At 39.0% G+C, this 16144-nt stretch overlaps 1 protein-coding gene across 5 annotated transcripts in view; it reads left to right on the forward strand.

Annotated features, from left to right (window-relative positions):
- The window catches only part of LOC125451284 (ELAV-like protein 2), a 108846-nt gene that overhangs the window by 6392 nt on the left and 86310 nt on the right, over positions 1-16144 (forward strand). The gene's annotated exons all lie outside the window — the stretch shown is intronic.

Here is a 16144-nt window from a genome sequence, read left to right on the forward strand (position 1 = left end):
AGTGGAATTGTGCACGTCTAAATGTTAGGTAGACTATTAATGTTGTGCAGGGTATTAGCAAGTAAATGGAAAGCGAGTTGCAGTTAATGTGTCGTCAAAGGAACAAAATGAGAAGTATGGTTTTCAGTAGCTATTTAAAACTGCTTGAGTCCTACCCCTCTTTATAATTTGAATCTTGTACATAGCTGTTTCATAGGGTTATTTACAACTTGCATTTATATGGTGCATTTGAGTTTAAACTATCAAAAGTGAAACTTGGGCTGATCAAAAGCTCAAACATCGGTTTGTGAGAGTATTTTGGGTGGAATGGAGATTAGTTCTTGCCATCATGGAGATGTGATTACAAGGAGATCAAAGCTTTGTCATAGATAGGGATTTGTGACAATTTAGGATTAGAAGGAATGGATGCTGGTGTAGCTTCGTTAGTCAGAAGGAATAAGTGTAATAGCAAAAAAAAGTTGGATCAAAAGATATAGAATCCATAAGGGTGGAGGTAAGAAACAACAAAGGGAGGTGAACACAATTGTCAGTAGCCTTTAGTCCTCCTAACAAATTCTGTCTTGTAGCTACTCCCATGAGATAGGGACTTTTATTTTCTTTGGAGGGGAGTTAAGGAAGTACATTACTCATGGGTGACTTAATCTTTTTGTTGACTTGGAACATCGAATTGATAGAGATAGCCAAGAGGAGAAAAGTTCTGGAGTGTATTTGGGACTGTTTCCTCAAACAGCGTTGTGGAGCCAATAGAGTAAAATGCCTCCTAGGTCACAGTGACTGCTATGTTAGAATCTAGCAGTTGATTTTGAGGTGGAGAAGCTTGGCCTGGAAGCAACCGTGTTAAGCTTAATGAGGGTAATCTGAGTTTAGGGCAGCCTTAGCTGGAGTGGACTGGGATAAGGTGTGATGAGCATTGGCAGACTTCTTTATAAAATAAATCATGACTCAAGATAAGTGTGGAGCTGGATGAACACAGCAGGCCACAGAATCCAGCTCCACACTCTAACCTTGGATTCTCCAGCATCTGCAATTCCCATTATCTCATGACTCAAGATATATCTAATGAAGGGGTGGGGGGGGGAGGGAGGGGAAACTAACCATGGTTAACCCAAGGAAGTTGATTTCAAATTTTGAGAAGAAAAACACAGCAGTGATTAGCGGTAGGACAGAGGATTGGAAAAATTTTTAATATCAACAAAAATTTCTTAACAGATTGAAAGTGGAGAAATAAAGCATTTTGAGCTGAACTGGCAGCTGATGTCAAAACAGGCAGGAGGATTAAATTTAAACAAAATGTGGCTCAAGTGAGTGTAAACCCCTTTTGTAGCTGGTGATTTTTTTTTAAAAAGAGAAACCAGGTATTCGCAGAGGAATTGTTGAATACTTTGCCTTGTCTTAGTGATAAAACACTCTCATAGTGTGCCAAAAATCCCAAGTCCAGGGGCAAGAGTGGAGACAAATGTAACTAATAACGAGTTTTTCTCCAATGAAATTTAAAACCTGACAAGTCCCCAGAAATGAGTTTCACTTTTGGATATGAAAAGAAGTAGCTGCAGAGTGTATAGATGCACTGATTATTTTCTTTTAAGAGAAAAGTGACAGTTTTCCTGTCTCCTGGCAATGTAACACCTTAAAGGAAAGAGACGAAAGGTTAACAATCAGCTGTTTTTTGCTTAACATTGGAGAATGTTGAGTTCATTGTGAAGGATGTAATAGAGCATTTAGACATAGCTAGTGTAATCGAGCAGAGTCAGCATGGTTTCATGAAGGGGACTCATGCCTAACACGTATATCAGAATCCATTTTTGAGGGGATGCCAAGAAGAATGATAATAGGAAAGCTGTAGTTATAATATATTTGGATTTCCAAGAGGAGTTTGGTAAGCTACTTCAGGTTACTTGGGTGTTAAGGTAGTGTTTTGGCTAACTAATAGACATTTGGAATGGGGTTGCGTTTTTTAGGGTGGTAACATGTAACTATTGTATCCCTGCTGGAGATGCAGTTAACTAAGATATATGTTAATGATTTGAATGATGGAAGTGAATATGCTGTTCTCAAGTTTGCAGATGAGATGCAGTGGTGAGGAAGCCAGAGGGAGATACAGTGACTTGGCAAAAAAAAACTTGGTAGATGGTACACTATATATGAAGAAATGAGATTCTGCATTTTGGTAGGAAGAACAAGGGAGCTAAATATTTAAAGGTTACATCAGAGTTTGGGAGAGTTTGGGAGTCTTTGTGCATGGGTTACAAGCTTGCACCCAAATTCAGTGGGGGATAGGAAAGGCAAAGGGAATTTTTTTTAAAAAGTCTTGCTGAAACTATACGAGGCACTGGCCAGATCACAGCTGGAATATTGTGAACAGTTTTGGACCCTTAGCTAATAAAAGATGATATATACTAACATTGGGGACAATAGAGAAAGTTTGAAGTTGATCCTGAGTACAGAAATATTGCCCTATAAGGAGAAGTTGAGTTAGCTTTGCTTGAACTCGATGGAATTAAGCTTGGGGTAATCTTCTTGAACCATACAAGATTATTGAGGGCCTGACAAGATAGGTGTAGAGATGATATTTGCCCTTGTGGGAGTGTCTCAGATTAGGAAACAATCTCTGAATAAGACACTTAAAACAGATCTGGATTTTTTTTCTAGGTTGTGACTCTGAGGTTCTCTACCTGACACAGCTGTCAAAACTGGATGTATTAAAAACCTCAGCCCTGAATATATTTAAATTGTTAGGGTCTTTTAGGATACGGGGAAGAGGCTGGAAAGTAGAGTTGCAAATTCTTGGATAACAAGGTGAAGAGCTGGATGAACGCAGCATCAGAGGAGCAAGAAAGCTGGCATTGTGGGCCTAGACCCTCCTTCAGATTTGCAAATTCTCAGATCAGTTGTTATCTCATTGAATTGCAGTGTGGTTTGGATAATGAGATCTGAAATTTAGGACCTCAGCAGCTGATAATTCAGTTGTGAATAAAAGGCAAGATTAGAGAAGCCAGAAGTGGAGAAATGCAAACATGTGAAAATGTTATTGGCTGTGAGGCAGCTATGCAGACAGGAATGGATGAGATGAATGAAGAGTATGCAAATAAAAGGGAGTAAATAAAAGTGAGCATTAAATGGTGGTGCTGTACCATTCCAAGATGAAATCAGATTTTGTTCATTCATTTTTGTGGCATTCATTAGTGTGGGATTTAGAGATAACACAATTGCAGATTAAGGGGCAGTGGTTAGATGGTCTCTTATTAGTGATGGTCACAGCCTGGCATTTGTGACGTGGATGTTACTTCTCAGTCTTTCACACTGAATCAAGTCCTAAGATAACTTTAGCAGGAACTGATTTGACAAATTTTTTCCCTTGATGCTATCAGGCTGAATTTGTGTTGTGTACTTGGATTGAGGTATTCTGTCTGATAATATCATTTCAAACAAGCGAAGTAACTGTAAGAATGGCCCTGACCCAAAACGTCAGCTTTTCTGCTCCTCTGCTGCCTGTTCGTAGAGTCAACACTGTTATCCGACTCCAGAAACGACGCTACTTACAAATTTTACAGTTACTCTATTTAATTTTATCGAACCAAGTAAAGTCATCCTACTCAAGCTGACCAATTACAAATTAGATGTGAAGGTTGGTGCTTGTCTAATGACCCTCTTGTCCCCTTAAAGCAAGGTTAAAGGTAGCATTCCAACTTTGCCATTCTGTTGAGAATTATAATGTCTTACTGATCTCACTAGCACAGTACTAATTTTTGTACATTTCATTAGTCGCCTTCTACTTTGAAGACTCTATTCTGCTGATTCAGTGACTTATTTGCTAGAAGACTGAGTTTGAATTTCTTTAGAAAGACAATATATAGGATTGTGGTGCAGCTTGGTTGACCTAAACTTTTTTTGCATTCATAATTGCTCTCAATGAGAAATTGGTATGCTGTATCCAGGGACAGTTGATACTTCAGGTATGGATTTTTTGTGCTGATTGTGGAAACACTGGCAAATGCCTGTTGTACCTGTCACTTGAACTATAACTTTTTAAGTGCTTTTCAGGAATTTTGATGTTTCAAAGTATTAATGTTTTGATCGTGATGAAAACAACTTAATTTAGAATTTCAATTACTTTTTGCACTACTAAGTTTTTAAGACTTTTCACAGGTCACTTCACTCCCAGCCTGATGTGAAATGAGGCTATTCCATCCCTTGAGACTGCTTCCTTTTCAGTAAGGTTGAGATCAATCTTCTGCCCACTGTCCCCATGGCTGCACTATGCCCATGTTTTCTTAATTTTGTTTTTTATATCTCATCTATGGACCCTTCTCCTCCCTCTTGTATGTACTCCATAAAGGTAAGTGCTGGGTTTTGTGGCATGATAGCATTCTTTACTTATAAACAGCACAAGGGGTTCAAGCCCAGGCTACTCTCTAGGGAGGGAATTCTAAGCAACTTGAGCTATCTGGTGAATGGAATTTTGAAAGCTCTCAATGCTTTTGAGTGAAGAAATTATTTCTCCTCTTGAACCTTCTTAAATTGTGATCTTTCCTGGTTTTAACCTCCCCAGTCAGGGAGATGTTCTTGCAACATCAAGCTGGCCAAATAGCCAATGATACAGCATGGAAACAGAACTTGGTCCAACCAATGTCTTAATTTTCTTGGAATAAGATAACACCTAAATTAAGAATGGACATTGAATGTTGGCCTAGCCCGCCACACCTGCATCGTGTGTAGAATTTTTAAAAATTAAGAAGCATAATTTACTCTATCTAACCACTCGTTTCTTGCTTTCTCTGAATTTTAAAATCCATCCTGTCCTTGGGCTTGCCTCCCTTTCGTGATGTCATCATCTTTCTTTGGCTTTTAACTTTTGTTGGTGAATATGGCCTTTCCATCGCTGTTTTACTTTTATTGTAATATAATCAATGATTTTGAGGGGCAGTGTGTCAATGAAATTTCACCATCTTAGCTCTCATAACTCCTGTAGTTTGCTTTGTTCAAATGAGATGTTAAAATCAGATTGCTGTATTACCCTTGTAATGAGCACCTTTTAAGTTTCCTGGTATTAGAGCTACTGTTAGATGAGAAACTTACAGGGTTCCCTGTGTTGTGCTCTTTTGGTTCTCGGCTCCAGTCCAATTAGTGTAATTTATTCATGGAATGAAAGTAGTGTTGGTTAGGCCAGCATATATTACCCATTCCTTAACTGTCAGAAGTTAACAGTGAACAAAAGTTCTGTGGGTCTGGAGTCACTGGAGGAGAGACCAGGTAAGGATGGCAATTTCCTTTCCCAAAGGGCCTTAGTGAGCTAAACAATGGCTAATTCACCTATAAGATTTTGCAGCTTTGTTTCTTTGTCATTCTTCTTTATTGTAGCATCCTTTTATAGTAAGACCTTAACACCACTTACCTCCCTCAAATTTATTCCTGTAAGTGCATTATCCTGGAATACTTAATTCCCAACTTCTTCCCTGTAACATGCCTGCAGTGACTAATGCGTCAAACACGTTGTTCGGTAAAATAGCTTATTCTGCTACAGGTATGTCAATTTAGTGTTTAGATTTTTGGATATTTATCTCAACCTCTTCGACTTGGGTTAATGAGTTTTTAAACATAGTTTCATCTGCGTTGGAATATACAAAGTATTCATCTAATGTGGATGACTGCCATTTTACTAGCAGCTGACCAGTTTGACCAACTATTTGCTTGTGGTAGTAATTGGTTTAAAACTAATTTTTTTGTGTAGAATTGAGTTCTGACTACTTAATTTGTTTCAGAGCAGGTTAATCAGTCAGCCTCGTTACTTGAAGTATAGCCCCAGATAGTGGTGTTAATTGTTCAACACCAGTAACATTCTACTTTCAGGTTTTTAGTTGGAGTTAAAGAACATTGTGAGTGATAAAGAATCATTTGAACTTCAGTTCACTTTTGGGATGTGAGCATCATTCTCAAAGCTGCTGTAGTTGGAGAATTTGGTGGTGTAATGTCACTGAATGGGTTAGGGAGATGGTTAGATTTATTGAAATGGTCAGTCCCACTTAACCTGAGCACCATTCTTTGCCTGCAAGCACAGAAGTGCTTAATCATCTGGGAAATTTTGTGCTGGGGTTAATACCTTAATAGTTATCTCACCTGACCTAATGTGATGGGTGGTCATTAGAGCAGCTGAAATTCATTAAACCTAGGATGCTGCTTGAGGGCTATTGTAGCCAGGCCACAGTTGAGGCATATCTCTAAGTATGACTATCTTGTATGATTACAGGTACTTGAAGGGTTTCCTTCCTGTTCTCCATATTAACTGCTGTTTCACTGGATTAAAAATTGAATTGACTATCTTTAAATCAAGAGCAGCAACTCTTGAAGCCTGAAATACAACATTACGTGTTTAGACCAAGGTGAGACTGGAATTGTGGCCCTGTCATAAACTAGAAAGAAAGTCACCAGTACAAGTGACAGTTGAAGAACACTACTTAGGACTACTCTGTTACTTGCTGATGCAGTGTGTGGTAAAGTGCTGAGATTTGCCAGGATAGATTTGTCCTGTTTGTCATCAGGATGTGCTGGGCAATTTTCCAAACTTGTGTAAATTTCAGTTTAATGGAACAATTAGACTCAGCTGTTCTAGTGTATAATTACTCCTGGCAATTGTTGGGATGTCTAGCTTTCATGGCCAATGTGTGGTATATTTCCTAATACTGTTATGTTGAGGTTGTTTGAAATATGGTAAAGAATCGAAGTACAGCATCCCAGTGAAGGGCGACTGGGGTCAGTGCAATGGTAGTGGATTCAGTTTGAGTCTTGTTTTTGGACTAGGAACACCTCATTAGATTAATGTACTGTTCACCTAAGGCAAGTTATTGAACTGACCGTCCTTGCTTCTGTGTTTTAAGTTGTTTTAAAAAATGTGGTGACTTGGGCGGTTACCATCTCGATTTTTGAAAGTACATTGATAGCAAAAAAAGACTAAAATTTAGCTTTCGTCTCTTTAAGGAAATTGGTTCCTTTTTGTTAGGCTTCCATACTATATGCACTGCATCAGAAGAATACATTTAATTTGGGCTTTGTAGGGTACTTTACTTTGACCAGCCACATTGCTATGGGGGGGTTTATTCTGTAGTTGCTGTCTTAAATCAGAACTGTGCTGGAGCAGTTCAATAGGAAGAAGCTGCTAACATAAACATCACGTTTTTTGTGTATTTCAATCATTCTGACATGGATAGTGGCTACAGAATCCTAGAAATGTCAAGAATATGCTGGACCCTTTAACAGACCTAAATGCTGGAGAAACCTCTGCCTAGTGACAGACAGAGTTAACAGTTTATGCGTTAGACTGTTTGTTTGTTTGTTTTCCAGTTTTTTAGATTTCCAACATGTAACTTCATTTTTTTTGTTATTTGACCAAAAACTTCTCTCCATTCAAGTAACTTGTCTAATCATCTTATCTATCTTGTGTCTCACGCCTGTCATTTTTCTGATATGACTGTGGGGCCAGATATGATTGTATTAAAATAGACTTTTTGTATTGAAAGCTTGTGCTAGACCAAATAAACATGGTTTGATACTGTAACATTTAAAATATTCCCTTAGTTTATTATCAATTTGACAGCTTTAACTGTGGGTTTACTGCACTTAGCATTTTGACTTTTTGCATTATCCGGCCCATTTGAGCAAACTTGCCTTGCATTGGTTTAATTCTTGAAATATGTTTAGTGTATTTTTGGATGCCTTATTATAACTGAAAGTAAGCAAAATTTGATTAGCATAAGCATGCATTTCCAATTTTATTTCAGTCATAGTAAACTGAACACTTAGAGATAATATCCATTTTCGTTTATTTGGAATTCTACTGTTTTTGCCTTAAGTTGAAAGCAAGGGTTGGTGCTCAATGTTGACTCAAGTTGTTTTTCTTTTGCTTTGCTTTTTCTTGACCATCTGCTGCTGTTGTGGCTCGGCTTCTAAATTTGAAGCTGGTCAAAAGAAGTTGCATTTCTCTCTTCCATCCTTTGCACTGCTCTAAGTGAAATACTTAGATCTGTATTCTTTGACAAAAGTAACTACAGTGAAGTTTCAAGATGGGGGTGATAAAAGTATTTACTTTTACATCAGTAAAATAACTGAGTAACGGATATATTATGACTAGTTATCATGGATATTTCTTTAGTAAAGATCAGTCCTGTTCTCGCCAGGATTTAAATTTTATGGCTGTAGGCACAATGCAATTGATGCCAAAGTTGAATTCAAATTTGCCTGAATGTGAGCCAGCTAGTGTCAAAAGCCAACGAAGTTGCTTGCTTTGAATAAAGTTGAATTTGTACAAATAAGAACCTTGTCCTTATTTAGATTACTGAATTGTCTTGCCAGACTTGCCAGATAATTTTGATTAACTGGCATAGATCGTGTGTAATCAAGTGCCACTTAATTTGTGGACGTATCTCCATTGTAAGCCTGTACACGTTCCGGTTTTAAGAGAAACTTGCATTGTTGAATCCAAGATTAGTGCCATCAGGGTATGGCATGATATGTTTTGTGGTGGAGGGTGGACTCTTGTCTGTCAAGGCCAGTACCTCCTTTCTCAACAAACTTGTATAGTGGCTTAATTTGTCTACGTGTATTGCATTGATTTTTTTTCAAGAAATTGGTGTTTTTTGTGCAACCTGTGTTGTATCAATCATTTTCCTTTTTTGAAGGAAATTTGAGAAGGTTTCTTGTTACTTCTAATCACTGTTTTTCAGTGTGAGTGCTTTGAAATTGTATGAGTTGTAAAGTTGCTTTTGTTAACATTTTAAATTGCATAATCTATACCTGAAGTATGGAATTTTTGGCATTATTGATTTAAATCTAGGCAGAACTGGCCGTTTTAGTTCTTGACACTGCGCAGCATCTGAACTAGAATGTTCTGCACAGTCTAAAATGAGTTATTGGTTATAGGCACAGTTTGTAGCTCTGGTTCAAAGTCCTCCACATTTTGACTTTTATTCATTGCAATTGATGCTGACGTTGCACTGAAATTATTCATTGCTAATATTATAGCGGTTTGTTTCCTTGGAGCCTTTATGTGCTAATTGAAAGGGTCACAACCGTCATACTGGTTTTGGAATAATGGGCATCCTTTTATACAGAATTGTGACTGAGGTATTCAGCTAAGACTGCATAGCTGTCCATAAAAGACTTGAGTTTGAGAAGGAGGGGAGTTGTGGCACATGGTACATTCAGAGCAAAGTACTTTTGTCTTGACAACCTTTTTTGGGTTGGTTGCAGCAGACTTCAAGAACATAACAGCACAGTACAGGCCCGTCGACCTGTCATACCGATCTCAAGCCCATCTAACCTACACTATATTCCATGTACGTCCATATGCTTATCCAATGACAACTTGAATGTACCTAAAGGTGGCAAATCTACTACTGTTGCAGGCAAAGTGTTCCATTCCCTTCTTACTGAGTAAAGATGATTTAGATGACTTGTTTTTTGTTTTCTTGAAATAAGGGAGTAGAAGTGTGGTTTCTGAAATTCTATTGCAACTGTAACAGTGCAAAACAGCTGCTTGCAGTCTTCTCCCTCTCCCCCCCCCCCCCCCCCCCTCTTGTGCAACATTACAGCTAAATGAGAGAGGTGGTTTTGGGGAGGAGAGAGCTGACATGGCTCAGTATGCTTTTTATAACGGGAGCAATCTCTCATTTCGGCTTTTAAAGGAGTGGAGCCAAGAAACTGCATTGGGTAGGAAGGAAGAGGTGTACGTGTCTGTGTGTGAGAGAGAGAGAGAGGTCTGAAGGACATCACAATATGTGGTGACCAGGAATAAGATTTCAGATGTTTATGGTGCCAAACACTGAAAATTGTCGTGACTAGAGGTGGATTAATTTGATCACAATAAGGGGAAAGTAAAACTCTTGAGTACAAGCATGTCTTCTACTATTTGAGATTCTGCAGTATTGTCCAGAAATCGCAAGCAAAGTACTCCAACAAATTACAGACAAGTCAATTGTTCCTAATTGCATTAATGATTACTTAATTGCATGGCAAGATGGTGAGACTAAAGCAGGATATGGGTGTAGTGGTGTGCTTCAAATTCACCAGTCAGGTGTTTAACACCTGCTGTACAATATTTTCTTTCTAATGTTGGGGCATGTAGTTAAAATAGTGTCTCTGTAGCTGTCTTAATGAGGAAATTGTTCTGGATGGGTAATTGGGAGATTGACAAGGATGTTATTTGGATTTTTCTACCCTATTCCTGAAGATCCTTAGATTCCTCAAGCCAAGTCTCCTTTTTTTCAGCTCTAGCCAGGAACATAAATGTTTAATGGACCCTGAGCAGCATTTTTAAGTGCATTTTCATGCATGCATTATTGTGAATGTAATGGACAAGAATTTTCTTAATTCACTAAATAATTCACTTCAGGGCTAGCAGTCTAACTTATCAATTGTGCATCAATATCATGGCCATTGAACAATTGTGAATTGCTAGAATTGATTAAACCCTGCAGGCAAATGTAATGCTGGTAACTTTTTAGGACTAATAACCCCTCAACTGAAATCAGTGGTTAGTGGAGCAAAAGCTGAATAACTCCTGTGCAGATCATGTGGAGAAAGGCTTCCTGCTGTGTGTGGAAAATAAATTGCATTACAAGTTTTTAGCTTTTGGAAATCCAGTGGTGCTGACATCTAATCAATAAAATTATCAACCTGTAGAATTTATTTACTGGCACTTCAGGATGGATAATTAAATCAAACTCTGAGTTGAATTAGCCTGGTGTTTGTTCTGTATGACTGTTGCATTCATGTCCACCTGTCCATCTGTGGCATTATTTAAAGTGTGGCAATGGTCATCATGGGTTATAAATCACTAATAAATTTGTAATTGTCAATTTTTAATATTGGCTGAATATTCCAATCCAAAATTCTCCCTCTTTAGGAGTTCTTATTGTCTTTTTCTCATTATTTTTCAAAATTGCTTTCTCACTCCATTTCTCTCTCCCCCCCCCCCCCCCCCCCCGGCCCAACCTAATAAAGTTTGTTTCCCTGACTTTGGTATCAAGATTTTCATCTGGCGTTTGTTCTCACCCCGCTCCCAAAAAAAGCTTGATGCATGCAATTGGGTGGGGCTCGTGATCATATTTCTCCTTGGTTGAATCTTCTGGAGTAGAACTTCATAGTCAAGAGTGCCAAAAGAATTTGAGATTCTCCTTAGCTGTGGGTGCAATGCTATAGTAGCTGTGTGGGTGGGAGTAGAGAGGGATTAAAACCTTGCTACTGATTTTATGCAATGCATGTAGCTGTTGATTCTCAGCTGGATGAATGTTATGAGCTGCACTGCAGTCAATCCAAAGTTTGTATTTTGTCCTATGGTAAGCTTTTCATGTAACTAACTTAGGAATAATTTAAATGGGCAGAAACAAATGGTTTACAAATTGTGCAGCTGGATGAACACAGGCCAAGCAGCATCTTAGGAGCACAAGTTGATGTTTCGGGCCTAGACCCTTCTTCAAAATTGATTTTGTTATGAGATTTAATCTGATCTAACAAATTGATCATCTGCAGATATGGGGTTTTAAACATGTTAATCTTTAAATAGATGGAATTAGTTCAAAAGTTCAGTTTAAATAAAATGTGTACTTTTGGAAGGTGAACTGGAATCGTACAAAATTATCATTTTGTAGGGGAATCAGTGTCCAGTTTGGAGATAGAAATAAGTTTGGCATCTTGAAATTATGGCAAAGTCAGGAGCTTTAATCTCCCATTTAATTCCCCGTTTCTGAAGAAGGGTCCTGACCCAAAACGTTAAGCTTTTTGGCTTGGCCTGTTGTGTTCATCCAGCTTCAGTGTTACTGCAGATTCTCCAGCATCAGCAGTTCCTACTATCTCTAACAGCTTTAATCTCTTATCAGATTGCATATTAATGTTTGACATTACTTGCGCAGGTTGCAAATTCCAATGAATGATCTTGATACAAGCAGTTATATAAAGGTAATTCAGCCCCTATACTAGGCTGTTTGGTCACTTGGCTAAGACGTTGTGATTGATCTGATTGTGGCCTCAACTTTACTTTCCTGCCCTTCTGGGCTATAACCCTTGATTCACTTAACAGAAATCTAACTCTGCTTTGAAACAGTGTAACTCTCCTTCCACTGTATTTGCAGAGTGAGGGTTTCCAAAGATTCAGGACCCCTGGGAAATTATCCAATTATCAGCTACAGATCTTCTATACTGAAACTGTTCCCTGTGTCTAGATTTCTTCAGTGTAGACTGTCAAGCTTGACAATCTTGTTTAAACAGTATAGCCTTTTCATTCCTGTAAACTCCAATGACCCAGTCTCTTCAGTTTTCTTAAGGTGACCCCTTTCATTTCAGGAATCAACATTCTCTGAACTGCTTCCTTGTATTGTCCTGAAGGAAGAAGACAACTATATTCGTGAATCTGCACAATATTCTCATTTCTTGTAGAGTCGTAGTAAGACTTTGCTCATACTCCACTTTTCACTTCCATTTGGCTTCCTCACTGCTTGCTGTACCTGCATGTTAACTTAATAATTGTACATGCAAGGACAGAGATCCCTCTGAACTGTAAAGTTCTCTTATCTGTTCTAAATCTATATTTATTCTTCCTGCTGAATTTTTTGACCACTCACTTGGGTTTGAAAACACACAGTATAATTTGGTTGCATCCAAGTCGGGTATCCTTTTTGTATTTTCATACTTCAATCCCTTTGCCAGATGAACTGAAGTTTGCTTTGAAATTTGTACTTTGTGGATGTTTCCAAAATTGGAATTTGCCAACTGCTCAAATGCTTTCTACATAACATCAGGTAAACCTTGAAATTTCCCTCCTTGGGCTAAACAGTCTGAAGTGAGTTTTTTTTGTCATAGAACATAGAACAGTACAGCACAGTGCCTGCCCTTTGGCCCACAATGTTGTGCTGACCTATATTCCGACTCTCTAAGATCAACCTACCCTGTGTACCCTACATTTTACTGTCCTCCATGTGCTTTTCCAATAGTCACGTGAATGTCCCTAAAGTATCTGACCCCCACTACCACTGTTGGCAGCAAATCCACACACCCGCAACTCTGTAAAGAGCCTACATTGTGACATTTCTATACCCCCCCCTCCTTAAAATTTGCCCACGTGTAAGATTCATTTCCCTCCTGGGGAGTAAAGTTTCTGACTAGCTGCTCTATCTATGCCTCTCTCATCTTGTAAACCTCTCACCCTTTTTGCTCTTAAAGAGAAATGTCCTAGCTTCCTCAACCTTTCTTCATGAGACCTGCCTTCCAGTCCAAGCAGCATCCTAGTAAATCTTCCTTGTACCCTTTCTAAAGCTTCCACATCTTTCCTGTAATGAGGTGATCAGAACTGACTACAATATTACAAGTTTATGGTCTAACCAGAGTATTTTAGAGCAGCAGCATAACCTCACTACTTGAACTCAATTCCTCTGTCAATGAAAGCCAACACACTCCTTTACAACCCTATTGACTTGGGTAGCAACTTTGAGGGATCTATGGACATGGACCCCAAGATCCTGCTGTTCCTCCACCACTGCCGAGAATCTGGCTATTAACTCTGTATTCTGCATTCAAATTTGACCTTCCAAAATGAACCACTACACACTTTTCTGGGTAGAATTCCATCTGCCATTCTGCATCCTATCAACATCCCGTTGCAACCTACAACAGCCCTCCACACAGTCCACAACTGCTCCAACCTTCGTGTCATTGTCCAACTTACTAATCTGCCCTTTTACTTCCTCATCCAAGCCATTTATCAAGATCACAAAGAGCAGAGCTCCCAGAACAGATCCCTGCAGGACTCCACTGGTCACCAAGCTTCAGGCTGAATACTTTCCATCTGCTACCACCCTCTGGTCTTCTAGTGACAGCCAAATTTCCCTGAATCCCATGCCTCATTCTTTTCTGAATGAGCCTACCATGTGGAACCTTATCAAATGCTTTGTTAAAGTCCATACACACCACATCCACTACTCTGCCTTCATGGATATGTTTTGTCACATCCCCAAAGAATTCAGTAAGGCTTGAGACATGACTTGCCCTTAAAGCCATGCTGACAATTTCGAATCAAACTGCCTTCCAAATAATCCTAAATACTATCTCTCAGAAGCCCCTCTAGTAATTTGCCCACCACAAGAAAGACTGACCAGTCTGTAATTTCCAGGATTATCCCTGTTTCTTTCTTTGAACAAGGAAATGGCGTGTGCCACCCTCTGATCATCTGGTACTACTACAGTGGACAGTGAGGATGCAAAGATCACTGAAAGGGGCAGTAATCTCTTCCCTCACTTCCCATAGCAACCTTGGGTATATACCATCTGACCCAGGGGACTTGTCTATCCTCATGTTTTCCAAAATTTCTAGCACATCCTCCTTAATATCAACCTGTTCAAGCATATCTGCTTGTTTCATGCTGTCCTCACAAACGTCAAGCTCTGTCTCACCAGTGAATACTGAAATAAAGTATTCATTTAAGGATATGAGCTACTTCAATAGCTCAATATTAAGGCTACCCTGACTCTGCGCACACGTTCCCTCCACTGTCTCTGATTGGCCCTACCCTCACTCTGGCCATCCTTTTATTCCTCACATAAGCATAGAGCCTTGAGGTTTTCCTTGATCCTACCTGCCAAGGTTTTCTCATCCCCCTTTGTAGCTTTCCAAAGTCCATTCTGCAATTCCTTCCTGGCTACTTTGTAGACCTCTGGAGCCCTGTCTGATCCTTGCTTCCTTAACCTTAAGCTTCCTTTTTCCTCTTGACTAGGTGTTCCACATGCCATCCAAGGCTCCTTCACTTTACCATGCTTTCCTTGCCTAAGTGGGACAAACTATCCAGTTTCTGTAGCAACTGCTCCCTAAACAACCTCCACACTTCTATTGTGCAATTCCCTGAGAACATCTGATCCCAACTGGTGCTCTAGTTCTTGCTGAATAGCATTGTAATTCCCCCTCCCCCAATTAGCTACTTTTCCATACCATCTGCTCCTCTCCCCCTCCATGACTATAGTAAAGGTCAGGGAGTTATGATCACTCTCACCGAAATGTGTTCCGACTTGAGAGTTCTGACACTTGGCCTGGTTCGTTGCCAAGCACCAAATCTAATATAGCCTCGCTTCTCGTCATTCTATCTATATTTTGAGTTGGAAATCCTACCTGGACACCTGATGACAAAATCTGCTCTGTCTAAACTATTTGCCCTTAGATTCCAGTCTATATTGTCCTTGGTTTGTCTTGAAGTTTTCAGAGCAACACTGAACTGTGCATGATGCAATCTGTTCTAAATTATACATCCTGGGATAAAATGATTATGGGTGAAAATAAGCTTTCAGTTGTTAGACAAGTGAAGCTTAAAGCCTGTAGAGCTGTTCAACCTCCCCCAAAAAAGCAGCTCTGTGGAAACTGTACGTTATTATGTCTTTAAGTTATTTTTACTTATTTCAGGAATGTGAGAAGCACGTGCTCATCTGGGTTTCTGAGCATTGACTTTGTTTCAGAAGAAACCCTTTCCTGTACATTATGCCTTAGTATTGAGCTACTTTGTAATCTTAAATGTTAGATAGTTTATTATCCTAAGCTAGGTTGTATGTGGGGAAAATGTGGGTTCTGCTCAGTTGTGTTGAATCAAGTAGACCAAACCATTGTAATTGACTATTTTTAGGCACCCATTGCTTGGTCTCTTGTAATTGAGTGTCCAAAATTGTTCGTTCATAACTTGTCCAGTAATCGTGTTTTCCTAAACTTGTTGGTAGATGAGCTGAACTCTGGAATGTTTGTTTGTGTTTTTGGAAAATACACCTGTGCTTTGTGAAAATGTTAAATCTTTTATTGCCTTTTCAATGCAGTGAAGAGTATGACCACTTATTTGGGATAATGCAAAGTTGCCTTTTAACTCTGAATTTCTAAAACAATTTGCGGTTTTATTGAAGTTAATGGGCTGTTTTGAACTATTGCTAATAGCACTCCGATGAATTTGAAATTCTGAACCAATTCGAAATGTTTAGTATGTTACACTGAACTGAACTCTTAGTTGTGAATTTCTGATGTTAAGGTGTAGTCTGGACTTTAAAGCAATGGTCTCTGAAATTTTCTGGAAGGTTATGAAAAGTAGTGGTTGGTATTTAATATGACAATGAAATGAGAATAGTTTGTACCACAA

Source organism: Stegostoma tigrinum, chromosome 3 (assembly GCF_030684315.1).
Source record: "Stegostoma tigrinum isolate sSteTig4 chromosome 3, sSteTig4.hap1, whole genome shotgun sequence".
Classification (NCBI taxonomy): Eukaryota; Metazoa; Chordata; class Chondrichthyes; order Orectolobiformes; family Stegostomatidae; genus Stegostoma; species Stegostoma tigrinum.